Source organism: Brassica napus, chromosome C6 (genome assembly GCF_020379485.1).
Source record: "Brassica napus cultivar Da-Ae chromosome C6, Da-Ae, whole genome shotgun sequence".
NCBI lineage: Eukaryota > Viridiplantae > Streptophyta > Magnoliopsida > Brassicales > Brassicaceae > Brassica > Brassica napus.
This window is the reverse complement of record NC_063449.1, coordinates 1,628,491-1,638,413: the sequence shown is the minus strand read 5'-3', so window position 1 is coordinate 1,638,413 and position 9,923 is coordinate 1,628,491. Positions and strand designations below refer to the sequence as shown.

General features: G+C 39.1%; 1 non-coding gene across 1 annotated transcript; it reads left to right on the top strand.

Annotated features, from left to right (window-relative positions):
- The first annotated feature begins 8,500 nt into the window (after positions 1 to 8,500).
- Positions 8,501 to 8,607, top strand: LOC125589295. The gene has a single exon (XR_007325483.1). It is a non-coding gene; the product is annotated as a small nucleolar RNA R71 (small nucleolar RNA).
- The last annotated feature ends 1,316 nt before the right edge of the window (positions 8,608 to 9,923 follow it).

The following is a 9,923-nucleotide window of genomic DNA, read 5'->3' as shown; positions in this document are numbered from 1 at the left end:
ATGTACCATTTGAAGAAGATGGTGAAAAATTATAGTAGGGTGGAAGGTTCTATAATCGCACAGATGATAAATTCAGAAACTTCAAACTTTGCCGAGTTCTACTTTCTAGTAGAAGTGCAGACCAAAAACAGAAGACCTGCTCGGCATGATGATAGAGGCGAACGGGCAACATATCATGTTACGGTTCCAGACATCTTCACAGATGTTGGACGACTTAGCGGAAAACCAAAGGACCGTCGACTTACTGAGCAGGAGCGCAGTCATTTGCAAACATATTTTCTCACCAACTGCGAAGATGTTCTTCAATATGAGAGGTAAATAAATTAGCTTACATATTTTTATTTTAATAAGTTGAAATTTAAATCTTAATTAATTATATTATTGTCAACATATGTACATGATTTTCATGGCAGAAAAGCGGTTCAAATATAGATACGCCACAGAGGAGGATGTATACTACGGAAACATACGGGAGATTATGGAAATCAAGTATCCGGGCATGGTTGGATTGCGCTGTACTGTTTTCTATTGTGATTGGTACGACAACACTCCAGATCGATGTGTGAGAACAGATGCATTTGGTGTTACATCAGTACATTCGAGGCGAAAGTTGCAATATTATGATCCTTTCATTCTTGCTTCTCAGGCCGATCAGGTAATTAAATATACATATATCAATTATTCATAATGATTCATCATCATTTGTATTAATAACACTTATTTACAAATTAAATAATTTTTTAAATGTTACAGGTTTGTTATATCAAGTACCCCCGGGTTAGGAACATAGATGATCCATGGGTCACTGTTACTTCACTCAACCCGAGAGGCCGAGTTCAGGGAAGTTCTGAACTGGAAGACCCACTACAACCAAGCACATTCGGTAACTTAAGTGCAGCAGAAGATTTAGCTGCAGTTGGCCTTGTAGTCGATTTAACCGACTTTGGAGAGGAAGCCGTCGTTCACGTAGAGGATGAACCAGAGATTGGAGAGTTTCACCAAAATCCAGATTCAGATTCATCTGGTGATGATGACTCGGAAACAGAGTAGAATCGCCTTTTTTTTAATATAAGAATACCGAGGAAATTCTGAGGGATAATAGGATTTAGGGATTTCCTCGGAATTTCCTCGGAATAGTCCGAGACTTTTTCGACGATTTAGGGTTTCTGTTTCCTCGGAAAAGCCTCGGAATATTCTGAGGAAATTCCGAGGAAAAACTAGTGTTCCTCGGAATTTCCTCGGAATATTCTGAGGCTTTTCCGAGGAAGTAGGGTTTTTTAACCGAAAACAACGTTTTGCGGTTTGAATAACACTTATATAACCCTTATTAAGTGTCTTAGACTGATTATGAAGTCAAAAATTTGTTCCTTACCCTATAATAAACACCTTCCGATTGTATGAACGAAATCCCCACAACATAAGAAAAACACTTATACACTTTTATGAACGGTAAAGGGAATACTTACAATTCGTTTTGAAATTTTGTTATTTCAAAGTTTATGATCATCTATACAAAGATTCCTCAGTGGTATGCATTGCATTTGTATAAGAAATGATATAGGGCAAAAAAAATTTGATGTTTTGAAACCCCAAACATGTGTTCCTCGAAATTTTCTCGGAATAGTCCGAGGAAATTCCGACGGATATTTAAGTGTCCGTCGGAATTTCCTCAGAATATTTTCATTTAACCGGGCAAACCAGCCGCCAAATATTTCGCGAAAATTGAAATTGAAAATACCGAAGAAATTCCGACGGATTGTTTCCGTCAGACCCTAGGTTTTATAAACACGAAACACTTCTTCTTCCCCATTTTTCTCTTCTTCCTCCGGCGATCTCCCCCTTCTCTCGCGACGATCTCTCCGGCGAATCCTCTCTATTCCTACACAAATCATGTAAGGACCCTATCCCACTCTCTTAAGTTCTATTTGTTAGGTTTTTAAGTAGATTTGATGATTTTAGAAGTGTTTTGATAGATTTTTGTTAGGGTGATTGGTTAGGATTGTGATTTGGTTGTGTAATAGGTTTAGAATTGTGATTTGGTTGGATAATTTGTTGTGTTGAATTGATTTATAACTTTTTTATAATTTTTTTTTTATTTTTGTATTTATAAAATCGATTTTGGATTTTACAAAACGTTTTTTGTATATAAATTCGATTTTTGGATTTATAAAAGATGATTTCATATTTATAAAAATATTTATATTTATTAAAACTAATTTTCTATTTATAAAACATTTTCTTGATTTATAAACACTATTTTATTATTTTTTGTATTTATAAAAACTATTTTTAAATATGTTTTTCAATTAATATTTATTAAAACTATTTTTAAATATGTTTTTTTTAATTTATACATTTATTATGTATATAATTTATAAACTATTTTTTTTTTCAATCAAGAGACGGGATGGGAGGCAACGAGGAAGCAGAACGAGCAAATGATGGAGATGATGAAGAGGATGTACCCGAACGAGCAGTTCCCGTAGTTTCTTCTTTTTTTTTTCAAAAACTCTGAATGTTTTATTTTGGTATGTACAAGTTTGAATATTATCTAATATGTTTTCTATTTCAATTTTAAATTTATATTTTCGAATTTCAATTAAAAAAAATAAATTTTAATTTTTTTAAAAATATTATTTTTGGGAATATTCCGAGGAAGTGTATCCCTCGGGATATTCCGACGACAACTTCCTGGGAATATTCCGAGGGCTTATCTCCTCGGAATATCCCGACGGATACACTTCCTCGGAATATTCTGACGGCAAAGGTTTCTCGGAATATTCCGACGGCCGAGGTTCGTCGGAATATTCCGATACCTCTTTTCTCTCGAAATGTTTCCGAGGACCGTTCCATCGGAAATATCCGAGGAGATACCGACGAACAGTCCTAGGAAATGTTTCTTCGGAATGTCCTCGGAATCTTTAATTCTCGGTATTCCCTCGGAATTTTCTGAGGAAATTCTGAGGAAATTTTACTTTTCGACGAGAAATTTTCGACGACCATTCTCGTCGGTATGTCCTCGGAATACCATTATTCCGAGGACATACCGACGATATTTGTCGTCGAAATCCCGGTGTTTTCTTGTAGTGTTTTGGTTCAGGATTTGATGTTAAGAGTTTTCAAGGCTCCTGATCAAATGTAGTAGTATAAAAGATTATCGAACCAATCCTAGGTGATTCTAAAGCAAAGGGAATGCAAGTTCATTCTTAAGCTAAGTCCAATCCGGTTTTAAAGATGGTATGAACTAAGAACTAATAAGCTAATGCAATAAAGTAATGATCTTTCTTTCTGAATATGAAGCAAGAGGACTCATGGGGCTAGGCATTTGATCTTGGGTGATGTAGATCCAATCTAGAGGTGGCAAGCTATCAATCAAACACTTTCCTTATGCCTAGACAGTAAGCTAAACAATCTCTATCTCTAGATGAATGTTCTTTTGGTAACGCAACTCAAGCATCTAATCTCTTAGGTTGAATGTTATTAAAGCAAACAATGAGAACAAGTTTAATAGCAATCTTAACTCCTTTAGCAACTAATCTCTTAGGTAAAGCAAGCTAAAAGCATTGAAGAGTTGGTTAAGGCATTTCATCATACACCTTGTGGGCAGGAAATGCCTAGAGATCTATTTTAGTATGATCAAGACTAAAATAGCATTGAGAACCCTCAATAAGCAAGAAAACAAGTAGATCTAACACTAAACACCCTAGATCTTCTCTAATCACCCTTAATTACCCTAGCCCATGAATCCAAGATTAATCTACTCACTAATAGACATGAATAACCCCAAAATCATGGATGATTCAAGGTTAAACATGATTAGAGAGCAAGATAATCACACAAACACAAAGAATATAGATGGAAAATGATTCAAGATCCAAATTTTCTTTAAAGAGGTTTATGTGTTCTCAAAGAGAAAAGAAGATAATTCACAACTTTGGGATCTACAAAGTATTTATATGTCTTTGCTAAACCTAATGGTTTCCATTAAAAAGTCTAAAAAGCCCTTTAAAAACACTAAAATTCGACCAGCTGAAAATGTGACCCGGGTAGAGGTCGGGTCGCCCAACCCGCGCTGGTCTACCCGCGCTGGGTCGTCCTGGGTCGTCATGGGTCGTCCGCGCGGGTCGTCCAATCCGCGCTGGTCTACCCGCGTCAGCTTCCGTCGTCCAGCCTTCTTCGCCTGCGCGGGTAAGGGAACCCGCGGTGGTCTACCCGGGTTCGACCAGGGTTGATATGCCTCTAGTAAATCGATCATAACTCCTCCAATACAGCTTCAAATGACTTGAAACCACTTCCATTAGAAAGCTAACTCAATTTACTACGTCCTCCCAAAATATTAGCAACAGAAGATATCTTTAAGACTTTTATCCATGTTCATCTTTCACCCTTTTGCACAAGAAATGTCTCAAAACACCTCCAAGAACTCCATAGGACACACCAACACCTGATAAAGACTTATGAATGCAAAATGGATCCTAAAGATGCCTAAATCTATTCTACATGATCAAAATATACAAGAATGGATTATTAAAAACATGTAAATATGCAAGATATTAACTCCCCCAAACTTGTTCTTTACTTGTCTTCAAGTGAACTTTCAAGAACTCATAGGAGAAGAGGTTTGAAGTTGGGAACTCATAGCCAAAAGAAACACTCAATGCACTCAACTTGACATCCTAAAGAAACATAGCAAATAGCATGAACACACTCTCTTATTATAATCTAGCTTCTCTAGGCCTATAACTACTCTTATGTCTCTATACAAGATGCAATGCTTTTCAACCAACATGCTCTCTCCACCAACCCTCACATTGATTCACACATACACACAAGGTGAATTCTCAGAGATGGGCACATGATCTCAATCATTTGGCTAGGTGATCAAATGGTCTAATATGGATGAAGAGGAGGGTTCAATGCAATCATTTTAAGGTGGCAAACACTCAAGAATCAAAGAGCTTGATCATTATGCAAAATTTATCTAAGACTAGGAGCAATTCATGCATACATGGATCCATCCTCTTCATTCTACCCCATTCCTAAGTGATTGCAAATTCTAGACCCTTTTGATTCATCCCATAAACCAAAATGAAAAACACTCACATCACTCACCCAATAAACAACATTCGTTTCTTAAGACTCAACCACTAAAGACCTCTTATTCACTTTTCACATTTCTAAGCTCTAACACTTTTTATTATCCCTTTCACACTATCTTATTGAATCTTTTTTTTTTATATAGGGGGAAGGTCTCAAACAATACAATCAAGAGCTTTCTTATCTTTATATTCTAGGTCCTTAGGGCTTTTCTTTCTCATGACAATCTTTTGTTCATCAATCTCAGCTTTGTCACTTCCCAAACCCAAGATATAAATATTTAAGGAACAAAGACCCCACTCACCATCCTAGAAACTAGCTCAAATGATGACCCTATGCTAGCAAGAGATGAGAACAAATTCATGTCGCTCCCAATACTCTCAAGATTTTGCACATGACAAACTATCAAAAGAAGCCTCACTCATGGATATCAATGTAGGCTTCAAAGAATGGCTAGGGTTCAAGGGTAAGGAAGTACCATTTGGGTTAACAAAGAGTGGTACAATGGGGAAAGATAACCCAAATGTGTATGAGACCCATGATCAAGTATGCAAATGCCCATATGAAAGAGAGATTAAGTTCATTAAGCCCTAGTTAATTTGGAGTTGGTTTCAAGAACAATGCCAATCATCAAGCAAACAACATGTTTCAAGAAGAGTTTTCAAGGCTTGAAGCATGCAAGTCTTTCAAAAGATGCTTAAGCTACTTGATATGTTTAACTAGGGTGCCAAATTTAGTGCAAACAAGTGTTCTATACAAGGCAATATCAATCAGCTGCTCCATATGCAAGTGAATGCATCCTATATGCTATAGACTCAAACTTAAGAATGCAAGTGATGCAACTACATGATTCAAAAATTTTTTTTTTTTTTGGTTTTTCTATACATATATGTATGTACAATGCAATGCATGAGACTCAAAATCATCAAAGCAAACATGATCAAATACTTGGTACCTCCCCCCACACTTAAATCACACAGTCTCTGTGTGAGTAAGGGAGAGATACCCAAAGGAAAGCAATATGCAAAGATAAACTGGTATGTACAAGATTAAGGTGAAGGAGTACCTCTAATGGAGTGTTGGAAAAGGCAGTGGTGTCTAGGGAGCAATGTCTGGCCGCTTTCCTCCTCAGCCCAAGGGTCTTAAAAACGAAGATCCTACTGATATGTACAGGGATAGCCATGGGACTTCCTCCCAAGTGAGCTTATTTTAAGTCTCTAGCTTGACTTTCCTTCCTTTGGCTAGTAAGAGGGAGGGTCCTTCCCACCTTCAAGAGTGATGGTGAGGACGTGGGAGAGAAGCTCTTGAAGCTTGATTGGATCATTTTGGAGCTGAGGAGTGATGATGGCCCTTGCACTTGAGAATGGCTTAGACCCTCCTTTGCACTTGATTTTGTACTCAATGGCCCCATCCTTAAGCTTCATTGGGTGGAGAATGAGAGTGTGAGGAGTCTTATCAAGAGGTGGAGGATGAGGTTCCTTCACAATCTTTTTCTTGTCATGTGCAGCCTTTGTGGCGCTACTCACCTCCTCCTTTTTAGCACTTTCCAAGTGCTCAGCACACAGCTCTTTAGAGGACTCTCCAACAAGACCTTCTTTCTCAATACTAACCCCTTCAGCCTTGGTCTTCCCAATGGAGGATGCTCCACAAGTGATTGTTCCACAATACTCAGCATTCATCTTTGGGGATTGTTGTGGATAGGAGACAGCTTTGTTCACATTTAGGAGTGTGACCTTGTTGTTGGCAAAGTTTATGCAAACTCCCACTGTTGTGAGGAATGGAGTGCCAAGGATCAATGGGACTCTCTTCTCAGTTGCCATCTTCAGAACAGTGAGGTCTATAGGAATGGTGCATGCTCCAATCTTCAAAGGGAAGTCCTTGATGAGACCAATAGGAGTTGTAGAAAAGGAATCTCCAAACTGTAGGGAAGATGTGTTTGGCTCCATGTGCTCAATCCCTAGACTCTTCATCATCTCCATTGAGATCACATTCACACTTGCACCAGAATCAACAAGAGCATCATCAAAAGTGAGCTTACCAAGGTAGCAAGGCAAGGTGAACATCCCTTGAGACTCAAGCTTAGGGAGGGCCTTTGGAGGGATTGGTGGATCAATCTTCAGAATGGAGATGTCCAAAAGCTCGACCACTTCAGCTTGGTAGTTTAGAATGTCCTTGATGAGCATCATCTGGACATGAGCTTCACGCATACCCGAGATTTCTGGAAGCCTGACCCCAACATCACTAAGATCTTTCCTGAACTTGGAGAGCACCTTCTTCTGAGCTTTGGTGAGAACTCTTTGGGGGGGGGGGGGGGGGGGGAAGGGAGCTTATCATAGGGTGATAGCTCAACCTCAGTGGCTTCCTCTAGCTTAACCTTTTTCAGCTTGTTATCAGCTCTCTTCTCAACTTGTTTCTCAGCCTTGTGCTCAGCTCTTTGCAGATTTGTTGCCTCAACCTTTCTGGCAGCGTCCTTCACAATCTGTGCTTCAGCTGTGGCCACAACAAATCTCTCAACTTCCCCAAACTCAGTTCCAAATACCAGTCTTTCAATCTCATCCTCCTCTTTCTCATGATCACTCAGCTCAATCTCTAAAGAAGTAGTGGAGAAGACAACATTGCAAGACTCCTTGGGGTTCTTTTCTGGTTTCCCTGGTAGAAGCAACTTGACTCTCCAAAGCCTTGAGATGAGAGGCATAGAAGCAACTTGACTCTCCAAAGCCTTGAGATGAGAGGCAAGTTGCATGTACTTGTTGTTGAGGTCAGAATAGTTCCCATCAATCTTTGCATGGATGTTTTGAACATATAAATCATGGTCTTCTCATTTCTGGCCTGAAATTCCAAGAGTTGCATGAACATAGAATCCACACTTGAATCTGGAGATTGAGCTTGAGAAGAGCTTCCTTGAGTCTGAGGAGACTGGTTGGCTTGAGGATAGTTCTGCTTGGCTTGGTAACCTCCTTGCTGATTGTTGTAGTAAGGCCTTTGCTGATTGTTGTTTTGGTACTGAAAATTGGGCTCTTTCCTGTACCATGTGCCATTAGCATTGATGAAGCACAACTCCTCTTGGCCTTCTAAACCATCAACCTCATTGACCTTAGGAGGAACCTCTTGGTCAGGACCACCCACAAAGTTCATCTGCTCCTGTTTAGCTTGGTTGGAAAGAAGCAAATCCATCTTGTCTTGTAAGGAATTGATCTCTTTCTTTGTCTGCTGATCATCACTTCTATTGACCCTATCATGCTCCTCACTGTAGACTGAGTCACTCTTGGCCATATTCTCGACCAGTTCCTCTGCCTCTTCCTCAGTTCTTCCCAAAAAGAAACCATTGCTGGCAGTATCAAGCCTGTTTCTGCACTGTGGTAGAGCTCATCTATAAAAGGTGCTAAGCAAACTCTCCTTGGTGAAGCCATGATGTGGGCATTGAGACGAATAGCCCTTGAACCTCTCTCATGCTTCACTAAATCCCTCTAGGTTCTTCTACTGAAAGCTAGAGATCTCATTCCTGATCTTAGCTGTCCTTGAGGTAGAGAAGAACTTCTCTAGGAATGCCCTCTTGCACTCGTTCCAAGTTGTGATAGAGTCACTTGGAAGAGCCTTCTCCCATTCATGTGCTTTGTCTCCCAAAGAAAAAGGGAACAGTTTCAACTTAAATTCAAGTGATCAAAAGGGTCTTCAGCAGCAAGACCATGATACTTGTTGTTCTCTATGGTGTTAAGCAGCCCTGACTTTATCTCAAAGTTATTGTTCTCCACAGCTGGTGCTCTGATTCCCAACCTATGACCATGAATGTGAGGTTGATCATAGGCTCCAATGGCTCTAGCTTGGCGCTGTGGATGATGTGGCCTAAGGTTTGCAGCTCCTTGGGTCACTCCATCATGAGGCTGATTCTGATTGTGCTCCATTTCAAACCCCAATCTCTGAAAGTGAGCCGGTTTCTCTTCTTCTCTTCTCTTTCTTGCTATCTCCCTCTCAAGTGCAACTATGTCTTCAACTCTTGGAACTAGGCTTGATGAACATCTGCTCCTCAAGTTCATACACGTGAAATGCAAAGGGAGAGGAAGAAGGAGAAGCAGTAACAAAATAAAAGAAAAATGACTTAGTCTCAAGCAAGTGACTAAATCCAAATGTCACAATCAACCTAGAACTTGGCAACTTCGCCGATTTGATGTTAAGAGTTTTCAAGGCTCCTAATCAAATGTTGTAGTATAAAAGATTATCGAACCAATCCTAGGTGATTCTAAAGCAAAGAGAATGCAAGTTCATTCTCAAGCTAAGTGCAATCCGGTTTTAAAGATGGTATGAACTAAGAACTAATAAGCTAATGTAATAAAGTAATGATCTTTCTTTCTGAATATGAAGCAATAGGACTCATTGGGCTAGGCATTTGATCTTGGGTGATGTAGATCCAATCTAGAGGTGGCAAGCTATCAATCAAACACTTTCCTTATGCCTAGACACTAAGCTAAACAATCTCTATCTCTAGATGAATGTTCTTTTGGTAAAGCAACTCAAGCATCTAATCTCTTAGGTTGAATGTTACTAAAGCAAACAATGATAACAAGTCTAATAGCAATCTTAACTCCTTTAGCAACTAATCTCTTAGGTAAAACAAGCTAAAAGCATTGAAGAGTTGGTTAAGGCATTTCATCATACACCTTGTGGACAGGAAATGCCTAGAGATCTATTTTAGTATGATCAAGACTAAAATAGCATTGAGAACCCTCAACAAGCAAGGAAACAAGTAGATCTAACACTAAACACCCTAAATCTTCTCTAATCACCCATAATTCACCCTAGCCCATGAATCCAAGATTAATCTACTCAGT